General features: G+C 41.5%; 1 protein-coding gene across 1 annotated transcript in view; it reads right to left on the bottom strand.

Moving 5' to 3' along the window:
* Nucleotides 1-2842, bottom strand: part of LOC311514432 (uncharacterized protein) — a 34685-nt gene extending 31843 nt beyond the window's left edge. The window contains exon 1 of the mRNA XM_084616983.1: nucleotides 2796-2842. The gene's annotated coding sequence lies outside the window, so the exon portion shown is untranslated. The remainder of the gene's footprint in view (nucleotides 1-2795) is intronic.
* Nucleotides 2843-16667: the final 13825 nt, after the last annotated feature.

The raw sequence follows: 16667 nt of genomic DNA, 5'->3' as shown, positions 1-16667 counted from the left end.
ACAACAGCACTAGCAACAATCTGCAGTACTAACAACATACCCATTCATAAAATATATGTGAAAGTCTTTGTAGGTTGCTTTGAGATCCTTAATTAAAGGGGGCTATAAAATGCAAAGTATGTGTGAGGAGCTGCGGAAAAAACAGGAGTTCCCAGAGGCAAGATGACTGATTCAGCACATTCAAAAGTGGAGAGATCCTTATTAGGAGTGCCTTGCCACAGCTCCCTCTACATCTAGGGAGCACAGGTTCACCACCTCTGCTGATCACAGCAACATTAATATAAAGAACTGTACGGTTCCTGGAATTTCCACATCACAGGACATTTGTTTTCATTCAGAATTTGAATTTCCTGTGAAACCATTTTTTTGAAGTATTTTGGGTCAAGCTAAATGATCTCTTTTGATAAAATAGAAATGTTTAGCTTAGAGTTTTACTTTTTACTTTACATTATATTATAAGCTATAATCTATATTTCAAACAAAAAGCCCTGCTGAAATTAAACAAATTCAAAATGAAGAATTTTGATAATGTCAAAACTTTCTATTTTGACTTTTTCAGAATGAAATTTAATCTATTTCATGTTCCTGAAAAAAAAAATAAAATTGTAGTTTGGACAAAATGGTTGTTTTCCAGTTTGAAAACACTCCATTGCAACATTTTTTGACCAGTTCTAGTAATCTGGAGGGAGCAGCAAGGTGGTACCTCAAGTAAAACCGACTCAATCCATTTAGGGCTTGAAAAATCAAGCCATGAACACCAACTCCACCTGAAAGCTTGTTTGTGTTACCCAGTTCAGTTCCCAGAGCAACTGAGTTAATTGCTCCCAACAAAAAGTGCCTCTAAGCGAACAAGTGGTAGCATTCTAAACTAACTTAAGCTATTGAGAGATTCCAAGAAAAGCACCAACTTAAGCTTGAGCCATACATGGGAAAATAATATTTTTTTCCCACTTCTGATAAGAGATAGTTCCCCTTTTACTACTAGAGCTATGGTTAAACCAAACTGAAGCTTTTAGAAATCCATTCAGTTTATCAAATGCTGCTCATTTAATCAAGAAAGTAGTCCCCCTGAAGTCAATGAGATCACCTGGATGAATAAAGTGAGCAATGATTGTCTAACTAATTATATCATTTAACATTTTTCTAAGGGTAGAAGACATGTTAAAGCTGATCAACTTCTCCATCTTAGATTGTAGTTTAATAACATGAGGTTTGTTACTGTATCATAAATGAAAATGAGCATTTAACTACACAGAAACAGAATTCCTTCTGCTTTGGGTGGTTTCTTCTAGACTACAGGTTATTACAACAACAGCACATCCCTTTCCATATTAAATTATGCTTGCAAATAAAAATGTCAGAGGTTTTTACCACAGCCCCAGTAATAAATTCATGTTCTTTGTAACATCATTGCTACAGTGAAAGATGGAGCCAAAGCCTAAACCTCTAACTCTAGAGCTCTTGAAACTATTTAATGCATTAAGTTACCCAAAAAATTTAATCTTGTTTTTCTGTTCTCAAATCATTCTCAAATTTCTACTAAGATATCCATTATTTTCATGCAAGCACCATCAGTAAAACTCTCATGACCACATTTTGGTTTAAAGATCTCTGACTGTAACTTCAAAATGTTCAGTCACAAAACCGTAATTCAAAATTAACCAATAGCTACCTGGTGACCCTAGTCCTTCCAGTCACCATCTCTCATAAGCCTTGAAAGATTAAGGGCATCCCAGTGTCCAAACACTTCGGGATTTCTGCCTCCCTGGACCAGAATCCCCATTAGCCTCCTTTGCATGTAGATAGGGAAGGGAAATGCATCCTTGTGTAAGAGTTATAGGGCTTAGAGAGATAGAACTCTGCTCCCTCTACGGAGAAAAGAGGAAAAGTTCTGGGCAGCTTCATTGACATGAATATGCTGCTTACCCATAATTCCACATACAATTTTTTTTGTTTTAGATGGAATTTATGTATGTTCTAATTGTATGAATACTAGACTGTTTAACTGTAGGTATGAAAAAAAAAACATAGAAAGGGTTTGAGCTGTTTTCTGGAATTAGTGGGTTACCCTGAATGTACAGGTTGTGGACTCTGATTTGGAAATAGGATTCGTCAAGGTTCCTCCCCCACTCTGAATTCTAGGGTACAGATGTGGGGACCTGCATGAAAAACCTCCTAAGCTTATCTTTACCAGCTTAGGTCAAAACTTCCCCAAGGTACAAAATATTCCACCCTTTGTCCTTGGATTGGCCGCTACCACCACCAAACTAATACTGGTTACTGGGGAAGAGCTGTTTGGACGCGTCTTTCCCCCCAAAATACTTCCCAAAACCTTGCACCCCACTTCCTGGACAAGGTTTGGTAAAAAGCCTCACCAATTTGCCTAGGTGACTACAGACCCAGACCCTTGGATCTTAAGAACAATGAACAATCCTCCCAACACTTGCACCCCCCCTTTCCTGGGAAATGTTGGATAAAAAGCCTCACCAATTTGCATAGGTGACCACAGACCCAAACCCCTGGATCTGAGAACAATGAAAAAGCATTCAGTTTTCTTACAAGAAGACTTTTAATAAAAATAGAAGTAAATAGAAATAAAGAAATCCCTCCTGTAAAATCAGGATGGTAGATACCTTACAGGGTAATTAGATTAAAAAAACAGAGAACCCCTCTAGCCAAAACCTTAAGTTACAAAAAAGATACACAGACAGAAATAGTTATTCTATTCAGCACAGTTCTTTTCTCAGCCATTTAAAGAAATCATAATCTAATACGTACCTAGCTAGATTACTTACTAAAAGTTCTAAGACTCCATTCCTGGTCTATCCCCGGCCAAGACAGAATATAGACTGACCCACAGACCCTTTGTTTCTCTCCCTCCTCCCAGCTTTTGAAAGTATCTTGTCTCCTCATTGGTCATTTTGGTCAGGTGCCAGCGAGGTTACCTTTAGCTTCTTAACCCTTTACAGGTGAGAGGAGCTTTCCCCTGGCCAGGAGGGATTTCAAAGGGGTTTACCCTTCCCTTTATATTTATGACAGGATTCAAGTTCAAAATGAGGCTAAAGGCTCTGTCCTTGAGATCAAGAGCTCTTGCGCAGGAAGCAGGGACTCCATCCCAGGATTCATTTTGTGTTATTATATGTAACTCAGTCCAGTTTTTCTCTGGGTTCCAACCTAGAGATTCTGAACCCTGTGCATAGTAATTCTGCAGTATTGGCATAAGCTGAACTGTCAGGAGCAATGCCAAGCTGGTTTTGGAGCAGGGCCTGACCAGACCAGCAGTAGTGCTGTAGAGCTGAGTTCACAGCAAGGCCCAACCAGACTAGCAGTGGCAGAGCTGATGTCACAGAACTGGGCGAGGTAGGTGCACATTGCAGCAAGAGCTCGTGGTACAGATTTCTCTGAATTGGAGCAGACAGGTGACAAGCCACCCACAACACCCTCCTGAATACCAGTGAGTCCAAGTGGACCACTGAGTGGATTTTATGGGGTGGAGGTTGTTGTGTGAGTTCTGGAACCCAACAAGCCAGACAATTAATACCTGGAACTGTGCCATGACACATTAATTGGGTGGTGTTATATATCCATATCTCTTTATAATTATTGTGTTTCTTTTATTTGTTCTTTTCACTATTCCCACAAATAAAAAGTATTTGTGGATCCTCATTCCTAAGGACTGCTGAATACCTGTGGATGGGAATAACAGCTAGAAAGGTGAAAAGGGAAATGTATTTTAATTTTCCAGAGTCAAAGTAAGAATATGGTTCTGGGTAGGGACGGGAGCCATAATTTTATTTATTTTGAAAAGGGCCCGATTATAGACTGAACTCAGCCCTTATTTCTGTCATTAGAACCTACCAGAAGAGTTATACTTGAACAGAGAAAGACATAAGAAAGGAAGAGGGAGGTGCTGTGTTAGCGTTTAATGCTGACTGACTGATAATGTGAAAGCAGAATCCTATTTACGGTAATTACTGCATAAGGGAGTAATGTTTGGCAGAGTTCCCATGCACTGTTACACATGGACTTGTTTTTGAAGCATATGCCTAAACAAAGTGCTTTACTTAGCATATATGTTGCTATATTTCTTTTACTCTATTACTGAACTGAAACAACTAACCTAATTAGTGAACTCATTCACCTTTGAAGCAACTAATTAGTGGACGTTCTACAAAATGACATATATTGCTGTGCATCAGCTCCAATCACAAATTAACAAATCTTTCTCTGTCCCTCCCACAAAGCTTTCAAAAATAACTCATGATGTGCCTAAAAGGATAATACAACCTTGAATCTCTGAGCAGCTGATGCAATAAGAAACTTCATATAAGAAGTGGAATTAATGGCCTGCATGCAGGAGCAACCTCTATCATAAGATCATTATTCATGTCAGAATTTTAAATAGTCATTTCTTGGCACTTTCCGATGGGTCACATTCAACTCTCAAAATCCAGCCACAGATAAGGAGGATTAAAGTAAAGTTATACAGAACTGTCCTTTTAGTGAGGCATCTGAAAAACTAGCAGCACTGAAGAAGCTACAGTTTCGTTATTGGTAGCAGACAGAGCTCTTCCACCTTCCAGGACAGGAAGGTGCTGAACAACTCGCACTAAAATTGTATGCTCAGTGCAACAAGTGTAGGGTTTTGAGGGGACTATCTGACAAAAGTTATTTTAAGAATACATAGCTGTCTCATATTTTCAAGCATATAGCTCACTTCATAAGTGAATGTTATTCTTCTAGTTACTGGATCAAGCATGAATGTTCACAAAGAAAAACAAATGGCAAAGTTTCAGGTCTATGTGTTTGTGTCTTTATAAATAGCAAAGCTAGGGAAGGGTCCAAGATACAAAGTTCAGATCTGGATCAGTGCGGCTGCAGCCTCTGACTTGAAGTAGTAATAAAAAAACAAAATATATGGGTTCCAATCAGCACACCCACAATAAACATTGTTCCAGCACCACTGATCTGTATCCAGATTTCAGACTAACTATTGGGTCAGATCCAAGTGGTTAGTAACAGACAGTTTCTATCTATAAATACTCAACATTATGGATGTCATACTGGAAAAGTTTGAAATAGAGCAAAACTTAAAATACTGTTATATATAAACATTTAAACCTAGCCTGAAGAGCACACTAGGGAATATACTACAGGGAACAATCCTTCAATGGGGGGGGGGGGAGGGGTGCGTCAAATGATGTAATAGGTCCTTTGTATCTCCAATTCCATGATTTTATGAGAAATGTATTTATAGATTGGAGTATTTATTTTGCTAGCAGAACAGAATATTCTATATTTTGTGAATGAATACGGAATTTGACATATTCCATAATGCAAGAAATGGAATTATGTCTTTTTCTCTTCAAATACTGTTGTGATTTTGTTATAAAGGTTCCTTTTTTGCTCACTTTTCAGTGGCAGCAAATATTTGTAGCCAATTCACACACAGGGTTTGTCTACACTGCAATTAAACATCCATAGCAGTCCTGTATCAGCTGACTCAGGCTCACAGGGTTTGGAGTTTAAAATTGCAGTGTAGAGGTTTAGATTTGGGCTGGAGCCTGGGCTCTGAAACCCCACAAACACATACTCTGCAATTTTACAGCCCAATAGCCTGAGTCATCTGACAATGGACCGGCCATGGGTGTTTAATTGCAGTGTTGACATACCCATAATCTCCTGAGAAATGGGGCACATAGTGTTGAACTGACAGAACATTTAACGTTATGGTTTTGGTGGCATTAATAAGGTAGCACCGGAATATGCATTCAAGTTGTGCTAATGACAACAGGGATCTTTTTGTATGCCCACAGCATATATTCATTGTGCTACTAAAATGCTAGTTTCACACATATTTGTGAAGTTAACATTTGTTCAACAACTCCCAGATTATCGTCAACATAAGAATCCAATGTTTTAGACTGGCTTCCAGCACATATCGTATTCAGGCAATCACTCATCTCAATTTAAAAAACTCAGACTTATTCATTCAACTAAAACATTGTTACCAGAGCTTCACGAATTTGTTTGCCAGGAGTTCAAATTCAGGTGGACCATTCCCTTTAGGCTCCTTTGAAAAACCCTGAAAGATTAATTACATTTACCTGTTAATCTTAAAATAAAATGCAAGGCTTAACTATGCCAATGTTTAAATATTCAATCCATTCCCACCACAGTATCTGTCAAGGAAAGAAAAGAACTGTGAGACCCGAACAAAAATATCACATTAATGTATCTATTTCTTTTCCTCTGGAGTTCTCTCTAGTAATTCATCAATTGTCTCTAATGATTTGTCAACAATATGTTTAGAGCTGATTGAAATAAAATTGTATTTTGAAATTTTTCAGCAAGGAAAAGGAGCACTTTTAAAATTCAACTTTCTGAGAAAAATGTTTCTTCTTGTACTTTTGTAACTGTATTGCATATGCCCTGAAGGTGAAATGCAAAACAAGAATATCCTGAGAATAGGATACAAAACAAGAAACCCTTTAAAAATACTCAAGAAACATTTGGATCTTTTAATACCATTCTCTATTGTCCTGTTGGGCAAGTAGTTCTGACCAGACATGGGACTGAAATGGGGGAGATGGGGGAGTTTTGGAGGGGAAGGAAGAAATGGAGAGAAAGGAAAAATATTGCTCCCTGTCACAGATTTCAATCCCATGTCTGGTCAGCACTTGCCCAACAGGACACAGCCAGAAATATGTAATGGTAAGAGAAGGTCACATTACGGAGGAGCAAATGTCTCCTGAGTGTTTTTAAAGGGTTTTTGTTTTGTTTTTTAATTTAAGAGTTAAAATTAATTCACTATGATAATAATAATTCTCTTTTTTGCCCCAGCTAATCAGAACTAACATATCTTCCTGAAGTGGAAACATTGTTTTGTAATTCACCTTCTACAAGCATATTAAGAGTGAATTCCTTTAAAGAAAGTGCAATCCAGAAGGATTATAGGTAGGGCCCTACCAACTTCACAGCCATGAAAAATATGTCATGGACCAGGATATATGGTCTCTCACGTGAAATGTGCTGGGCAGGGGAAGGCTGGGGGTGCCATAGCCGGGGCTCCTACCACATGCCAGGCTCCAGCTGCTAGTCTTGGCAGGGTTGTGGAGGGACAGGATTTCCTATTCTCCTGCAGGGGCTGTTCCCAGAGTTGGGTCAGAACCACCTCCAGGAACTTCCCCCAGCATCAGGAAACTCCACTCACCTGCCCCACTTCCTGCCCCCATCACTTCCCAGCTGTGGTGGGAGGGGTCACTGTACAGGGAGCAGCCGCAGAGCTTCTTTCAGCTGGGGGAGGTTCCCAGAGGCGGGTCTGACCTAGGCCCAGGAGCAGCCCCTGCAGAAGAGGAAGTGCCAGCCTTCCACAGCCTGGCTGGGACTAGCAGCCAAAAGCCAGTGTGTGGTGGATTTGTATAGAACAGTGCTTCTCAAACTTTCTTTTTTCATAGACTACTTGAAAATTGCTGAGGGTCTCAGTGGACCACTTAATGATCTTTCCAAATCTTTCCAAAAACACTAAATATAAAAAAAAAAACCCATAATAATTAATTTTTTTTGTTCTACAAATAAAAGCACACAACTCATATTTTAATATCTGTAGTCTTACCATTCTAATGTGATGGATGTGCCCTCTCTCCCCTGCCAGAGCAGCCCCCGAGCTGGGGCGGGGAAGGAGGGAGGGGTCTCTCCCTGCCAGCCACAACCCTTGAGCTGGCGAAAGTCACCTCTTTCTCTGGCCGCCGCAGCCCTACACCTCCCAAATTCCCCCATCCCCTCTTCTCACCCACTGCTCCCTCCCTATCCTCTGTTCCCTGCAAGGCCACCACCTCACCTGACATGAGAGTCTTCTTCAGGGTCCAGGCACCTAATTAGTGGAGCCATGCCTGCGCGGCTCCACTAATTAGGTGGGTGGCCCTTCATTTTCTCGTGTGTGGCTGCCCAGGGAACTATCTGCTGATCACCTGAATGGAGCTCATGGACCACTGGTGGTCTGCAGACCACAGTTTGAGAACCTTTGGTATAGATGTTACAGTAATGAAATCTAGGTAAATATTAGTATTGAAGAAAGAAAAGTTAATTACAAAGGAGGAGATCAAGATATATTTACATCCACAATAGCCCACACTGGAAGTGGAATAGAAGCTGCAGTGCCCCAGTGAAAGCACGGGAAAAAAATTACCTCCCTGGATAATTTTGCTTTACATTTCACCATGAAGGCACATGAAAGACCGTTAGAAAAGTTTAAAAAAATATCAATTTTTTTCATTAAAGACATGTCCCTTTTTCTTGTTGAAAACATTTAAAATATATATTTTTTCAAGCAGCTCTAAATACACTGTTGACAAGTGAAAGGCATTAGAATGCACACTGGAAGGAATAATTTGAACTATACATATACATGGCTGGGTTCTAAATTGTCTGTAACCACTGAGGGAAAAGATGAATTTCATTGTGAACAGCTCATTTGAAATATATGCACCATGTGAACTGCTCATCCAAAAAGAAATCAGAAGAATAAGACAGAAAATATTAGTGAAAATGTTATCATGCCATCATATAAGTCAATGGTATGCCCTTACATGGAACAGAGTTAATTTGTGGTACACTTATCTCAGATAACATTTAGCAGCAATTGAAGGGATCCAGAGACAGATGCAAATGATTGAAGACACAGAAATGCTTCCATAGGAGGACAGAGAAAAAAAGATACGTGGTGAAATCCTGACCCCATCAAAGTCTAACAGAAAATTACCACTAACTTCTGTACGGCCCAGATTTCCAGCAATGTGGAGGGTAGGATTATAATTCAGAATGATCCTGATAAATTTGGAGAATTAATCTGAAATCAACAAGATGAAATTCAGTGAAGACAAAAGCAAAATTCTACACTTGGGAAAGAAAAAATCAAGTGCTCACATACAAAATGGAAAGTAACTGGTGACGCAGCAATACTGCAGAAAATGATCTGGGGTTAAAGTGGATCACAAATTAAATATGAGTAAACAGTGTGATGCTGTTGAGAAAAAGGCAAATATAATTCTGGGATGTATTGACAGGAGTGTTGTATGTAAGATACAGGACGTAAATTGTTCTGCTTCACTTGGCTTTGATAAGGCCTCACTTGAGTATTGTATCCAGTTTTGGGTGTCAAACTTTAAGAGAATCCATAGGACAGGAAAAAAAAAGATAAGAGGTTTACAAAATATGACCTATGTGATAGTGTATAGAAGAAGGTGGTGACTTATATTATTGATACCAATATTACAAAATTGCAATCAATCTGATATGAGATATGTCATCTAAGGTATCAGTGGAAAAGTTACGATTTGCTAAATATAATAATCATGTATATGTATGTATCATCTTTGTATTGTGAAGTTATAAATGTGTTGTATATTTGTATATCAAACTTGTGCTGTGATACCCCACACCAATTGGTATCAGCACCCTGCAGCTTGCTTGATGGCCCATCAAGGACAATCAGCTGTTACAATGAATCCTTTGAAAGAAACCAGTGGTGGGCAACCTGCGGCCCGCAGACCACACACAGCCCATCAGGGTAATCCGCTGGCAGGCCGTGAGATAACTTTTTTACATTGACTGTCTGCAGGCATGGCTGCCTGCAGCTCCCAGTGGCCGTGGTTCGCCATTCCCGGCCAACAGGAGCTGCAGGAAGCGGCGTGGCTGCAGGGATGTGCTGGCCGCCAGAAAACTCACCAGTGCTGCTAAAAACCTGATATACAGACTCTATCATATGTATGTATCTGATTGCTTTGACCATTTAACAACTCTCTTCTAATTTTTTCCCCTTTTATTATAAACCTTTAGTTTTAGATACTAAAAGATTGATGGCAATGTGGTATTTTGTGCAAGATCCAAGCTAGTATAGATCTGGTAATGTGACTGGCCCTTTGGGGATCAGAAGAACATTCTGTATAGTGAATAGAATTTTAAGTAACTGCTCACTTTACTGGACCTATTTGCTGATTGGGAGCCAGAGACTGGAAAGCAATAAAGGGGCTCTGTGACTATATTTTTAAGCTTCTTCATAATCAGTGTGAGGGATCAGGAGCATAGTTTGTGACTAGTGTTAACCACTACAGTAGTTAAAACTACAGTGTTAACCACTAGTTTGGGGAGAATTTGTTCTCCTTTTTGAAGCCTGCTCTGATCTTGGCATTTTTAGTGTGGGCTTCTTTAGGCACCTCGGGTAACGACCTATAAGGAAATATTAAAAGATGTGAGCTTGTTCATTCTAGAGAAGAGAAGGCAGGAGTAGTCCATGATAATGGTCTTTGTATATGTAAATGGTTAATATGAAGAGGATGGTGATCAATTGTTCTCCATGTCCACTAAGGGTAGGACAAAAAGTAAACAGCTAAGTTTGCAGGAAGGGAGATTCAGGTTAGATATCAGGACAAAACAAACTGTAGGGATAAGTAAGTACTGGGACAAGTTACCTAGGGATGTTGTCGAATCCCCATCCTTAGAGGAGTTTTAAGAATGGTTCTGACAAACATCTGTCAATGATGGTACAGATATATTTAATCCTGCCAAAGCAGTGGGGTGGGGTGGGGTGGGGTGAGGTGGGTTGAGGAGGGATGGACTAGATCAGTGGTTCTCAAAGCCGGTCCGCTGCTTGTTCAGGTAAAGCCCCTGGCACACCGGACCGGTTTGTTTACCTGCTGCATCCAGAGGTTCAGCCGATCGCAGCTCCCACAGGCCACAGTTCGCCGCTCCAGGCAAATGGGGGCCGCCGGAAGTGGTGTGGGCCGAGGGATGTGCTGGCTGCCCTTCCTGCAGCCCCCATTGGTCTGGAGCAGCGAACCATGGCCAGTGGGAGCCGCAATCGACCAAACCTGCGGACGCGGCAGGTAAACAAACCGGTCCGGCGTGCCAGGGGCTTTCCCTGAACAAGCGGCAGACTGGCTTTGAGAACCACTGGACTAGATGACTTCTTGAGATCCCTTCCAACCCTACATTTCTATGTTTCACCTAAGGATTGTTTAGTTCAGAGAGGAAACATAAGAGTTAACATGACACTACAAAATAGTGAATGATATACAAAAATAAGTGGGAACTCCTATTTTCCTTTTCATAATTGGTGAAGAAGGGGCCACACACACTGAAAGGCAACATATTCAACACTGATGAAATGAAACACCACACAACTAACTTGTGGAACTCTTTGTCACAAAGGGTATTATTAAGGTCCAAAGTTTGGCAAGATTAAAAACAATCTGACATTTTTATCTAGAGAGAATATAATTATCATTTACACTGAACACAGCAAGAGGGAAGAGAGAGATATCCTCATGGTTTACAACACAAGCCAATCACTAACTAAAAGGAGTTGGGGGATGGGGGAAAATTGCTTGGAAGCAGGATATTTTGTAATTGTCTGTAAATATCTTGCACCTTCTTCTGGAACATCTGGTATAGGCAACTATAGGAAATAGGACCCAATGTCACAGGGGAAGGAATCAAGGGTGCTCGGGGTTGGGAGTGCACCTGTCGTTAACCCACAAGGTGAAGTTAGGGTTTGCCTAGCTCCGAACAGAGTGCTTGAGTGGTGGAAAGGCTGGTGGTATTAGGGAGCTGACACCCAACAACTACAAAAATTCTCCCCCTGGGTTGACTCAGAGTCTTAAGTGTCCTGCGAACTGTCACACTGACCTAAAGAAGCAATTCCATGTTTCTAAGCAAAAATATCACGCCTACCCCTCCCTATACACAAAGTGCTTTTAAAACATGAGCAGGAATATTTCTGGTTCAAATTTGCACCACAATTTATTTGTGCTAGTATTTGTGGTGTTTTTGCTTTCTGCAAACATTTGTGTGAATAAAAACATGACTTGCTAAAATATTTGTGAATAAGTAAAAGGGGTAGCAATAGAATATCAGTCTTGGAAGGGACCTCAGGAGATCATCTAGTCCAACCCCCTGCTCAAAGCAGGACCAATCCCCAATTTTTGCCCCAGATCCCTAAATGGCCCCCTCAAGGATTGAACTCACAACCCTGGGTTTAGCAGGCCAATGCTCAAACCACTGACCCAGACAAACAAATACGATTTCACTCCTAAGAACATTTATAAATATATACATTTTTATTGTATTCCCCCACTTCTAAATGCAATATTAAGGTTATGAACTGAAATGCTCAAGAGCCAGGAAATGAAAAGTAAAGGTTCTCTGAATAACAGTATCTACATTGCAAATATCTTGTATTTTCTATTCTTGTTTTGCACAACACAGATTGTTGATAAAACATCAATCACAGATATCCATTCAAAACCACTACATGCACTAAAGTACTATAGGTATCATAGGAAAACTGTCTCTTTTTTACACCATTGTCATAAGTGCTAAACTTGATCAGCGGGGCTCTTTTGTGGGCCCCTTACTGAATGAGGGAGGCAACCTAGTGACAGAGGATGTAGAAAAAGCTAATGTACTCAATGCTTTTTTTGCCTCTGTTTTCACTAACAAGGTCAGCTCCCAGACTGCTGCGCTGGGCATCACAAAATGGGGAAGAGATGGCCAGCCCTCTGTGGAGATAGAGGTGGTTAGGGACTATTTAGAAAAGCTGGATGTGCACAAGTCCATGGGGCCGGACGAGTTGCATCCGAGAGTGCTGAAGGAATTGGCGGCTGTGATTGCAGAGCCATTGGCCATTATCTTTGAAAACTCGTGGCGAACCGGGGAAGTCCCGGATGACTGGAAAAAGGCTAATGTAGTGCCAATCTTTAAAAAAGGGAAGAAGGAGGATCCTGGGAACTACAGGCCAGTCAGCCTCACTTCAGTCCACGGAAAAATCATGGAGCAGGTCCTCAAAGAATCAATCCTGAAGCACTTGCATGAGAGGAAAGTGATCAGGAACAGCCAGCATGGATTCACCAAGGGAAGGTCATGCCTGACTAATCTAATCGCCTTTTATGATGAGATTACTGGTTCTGTGGATGAAGGGAAAGCAGTGGATGTATTGTTTCTTGACTTTAGCAAAGCTTTTGACACGGTCTCCCACAGTATTCTTGTCAGCAAGTTAAGGAAGTATGGGCTGGATGAATGCACTACAAGGTGGGTAGAAAGCTGGCTAGATTGTCGGGCTCAACGGGTAGTGATCAATGGCTCCATATCTAGTTGGCAGCCGGTATCAAGTGGAGTGCCCCAAGGGTCAGTCCTGGGGCCGGTTTTGTTCAATATCTTCATAAATGATCTGGAGGATGGTGTGGATTGCACTCTCAGCAAATTTGCGGATGATACTAAACTGGGAGGAGTGGTAGATACGCTGGAGGGGAGGGATAGGATACAGAAGGACCTAGACAAATTGGAGGATTGGGCCAAAAGAAATCTGATGAGGTTCAATAAGGATAAGTGCAGGGTCCTGCACTTAGGACGGAAGAACCCAATGCACATCTACAGACTAGGGACCGAATGGCTAGGCAGCAGTTCTGCAGAAAAGGACCTAGGGGTGACAGTGGATGAGAAGCTGGATACGAGTCAGCAGTGTGCCCTTGTTGCCAAGAAGGCCAATGGCATTTTGGGATGTATAAGTAGGGGCATAGCGAGCAGATCGAGGGACGTGATCGTTCCCCTCTATTCGACATTGGTGAGGCCTCATCTGGAGTACTGTGTCCAGTTTTGGGCCCCACACTTCAAGAAGGATGTGGATAAATTGGGGAGAGTCCAGCGAAGGGCAACAAAAATGATTAGGGGTCTGGAACACATGAGTTATGAGGAGAGGCTGAGGGAGCTGGGATTGTTTAGCCTGCAGAAGAGAAGAATGAGGGGGGATTTGATAGCTGCTTTCAACTACCTGAAAGGGGGTTCCAAAGAGGATGGCTCTAGACTGTTCTCAATGGTAGCAGATTACAGAACGAGGAGTAATCGTCTCAAGTTGCAGTGGGGGAGGTTTAGGTTGGATATTAGGAAAAACTTTTTCACTAAGAGGGTGGTGAAACACTGGAATGCGTTACCTAGGGAGGTGGTAGAATCTCCTTCCTTAGAAGTTTTTAAGGTCAGGCTTGACAAAGCCCTGGCTGGGATGATTTAGATGGGGATTGGTCCTGCTTTGAGCAGGGGGTTGGACTAGATGACCTTCTGGGGTCCCTTCCAACCCTGATATTCTATGATTCTATGAGCGTACAAAAATATCTGTTCATTGAAATTTTCAGTATTGTGGTAATTCTACTGATATGTGCCACATACAATATTAAACTGATTATGTATATTCATATTCTATTAAACATAGAAGCAGGTGATATGCCTCAGGCTAGCCTAAGATCAAAGCCATTAATGTGTGCTAAAACCATCAATAAACTATAGTTTTTATTATCTTTTAATTAAACTCACTGTGATAGTATATGAACTGTAAATTTGACCTTTGGTATCTATCTACCCTGTAATGTGGATGTGGCATTTTCTCACACACAGATTTAAAAATTAGAATTTAAAATTAGCTTCCATACAATATTTCAAAAGTCAAGTTCTAATTACAACAGGCAACTGTGTGTGCGCGCTTTTTTTAAATAAACCACAGTAATGTTTTACAGCAATGACAGGTGCAACATACAACACTTTATTATCCGACTGTGTGTGTATGTACTCTGTCTTTCCATATTTCATGTGTACATAGAGACATAATACATACATATGCAATATTGTATATTTTGCCTGCCACTTAGAATGTGCGTGTGTGTAGGGGTAGGGAAGTAATCTGACTGGGTGAGTTGGCTGACAGGAATTAGTCCATTCAAATTACCAGTATTAGCATTTTAAAATTCCAGGAAAGCATAAAAATCTTGAAACATGTGACAAATATAGAGTAGTCAAATTTAGCAATATGCCTAAATTGCAAAATTCAGACCACATTAACAGTGCACAAAAATTTAGGGGATTTGGATGTGGTGTTCAGTTTGGGGCACATTTCTAGCTATAGAAAACAGAGCTCTAAAAAATGTTTTACAATAAAACTGAAACACATGAAAATTGTGTGTTTTCAGATTTGGACAGAACAAGTCAGTAAAGTTTTGTCTAAGAAAGTTTACATCTACACATTCCTTTTGCTGCGAGTGAATGCAATTAATTAATTTCTCAGTCTAGGGACATGATAATCTTTAGAGGTGTAATTTGTAAATGTCTTCTGGGTTTGCTGGAGAAGAGCACATGGTCCAGTCCAAATCATATAGTAGGTTTTCTGTGACTGTCTGACTTTTCCCCTTTGTGCTTTGAGAAGGTCAGCTAAAGCCCTTCATATTTTGGTGAGGGAAGAGCTATATTTAGTTAAGTTCTAAAGTACTAATCATGCAATTTGCCCTTCTGAATGCATATGCCAGGGATTTGCAACCTTTGGCACATGGCTTGGTCGCCGCTTCCCGCAGCCCCCATTGGCCTGGAGTGGCAAACTGCGGCCAGTGGGACCTGCAATCGGCTAAACCTGCATACACGGCAGGTAAACAAACTGGCCTGGCCCACCGGGGGATTACCCTGGCTGGCTGTGGGCCAAATGTTGCCAATCCCTGGCATATGCCACCTTTGGAAATTGGGTCTGGCAGCTCGGCCTGGGGGCACCTTCAGGGGTGGGAGAGCCAAGCCGTCAAGGGGATCAGGCCCTGCGGCGTGGCACAGGGAGGCTGGGGAATGATGGCCGGGGGTTGGGCCCAGCAACATGGCCCGGGGAGGCTGGCGGACGCGTTGCCCAGCTCTCTGGGGCCTCGGTGACTGGGGCCTCGCTGCCCGGCGCTCCAGTGGGGATGACTGGGGGCACTATCCTGGGGCAGGGGCCAGTGGCCACAGTGCAGACTGGGCTCCGGTGGGCATGAAAGGGGGCAGGGCCTTAGGGGCCTCCCCAAGCCAGAGGTTCACCCACCACCCATGTATGTTACCATACAACATTTTGGATTTAACGAATTATCATTTTCTGATAAAATACTGTTTTGTCAAAAGTTTCTTGACCAGCACTAGCTATTAATGGTTCTCAAATAATAAATACTAGTACTAACATGAACAGCCACCTGTAAAAGTAATTAAAACTACACCTCAAATGTTTGGAAAGTTAGTTTCATATAAAACTGGAAATTTAAACATTTATCTGCAAACTTCCATCTCTCTTCAGTTTGCTGATACACCTCATTCTTCCTCTTCATGTAGTCTCCAAAAATATGATTGGATGGCCAGGTAGCAAGCCATTGCAGCCCTCCCCCACCCCATTGTGGCTTCCTACAGGCCTACCAAACTCCAGCTCTCTCTCCTTGTACTGAGTGGCATCCAGCTTCTCTGTTAAAGGGGAGCTGATGTTAAATGATGCTTTGCAGCTCTTGCAAACTGCTGACAAGCCTCAACTCTCACTATAGTCAGTGAAAGTGAAGGGCATGCATCATGCCCAAAAGGGGTTCAAACAGCTCAACATCAATCCCAAGGAATCCAATCCCATGGAAATAAGAGCATGTCCTAATCTTACCCAGCTCTCAGTCAGTCTTTCCTGCCCCCTTCCACCTGCCGCCACCCTCCCGATTTTAAAGATGGGCTTCAATAAACCCCTTCAACTAATTTTGAAAGACGGAAGCTGGTAAATATTTCATTCCTTAATGACTCTACCATTAAACAGAATCAGAGAAGCAAAGTGCATTTCCTTCTAATCAATGTAAATTCTGTGAAGT

This window comes from Lepidochelys olivacea (genome assembly GCF_965140295.1).
Source record: "Lepidochelys olivacea isolate rLepOli2 genome assembly, chromosome: 1".
Lineage (NCBI taxonomy): Eukaryota > Metazoa > Chordata > Testudines > Cheloniidae > Lepidochelys > Lepidochelys olivacea.
Note: the sequence above shows the minus strand (reverse complement) of the source record. Positions and strands in the feature narration are given on the sequence as shown.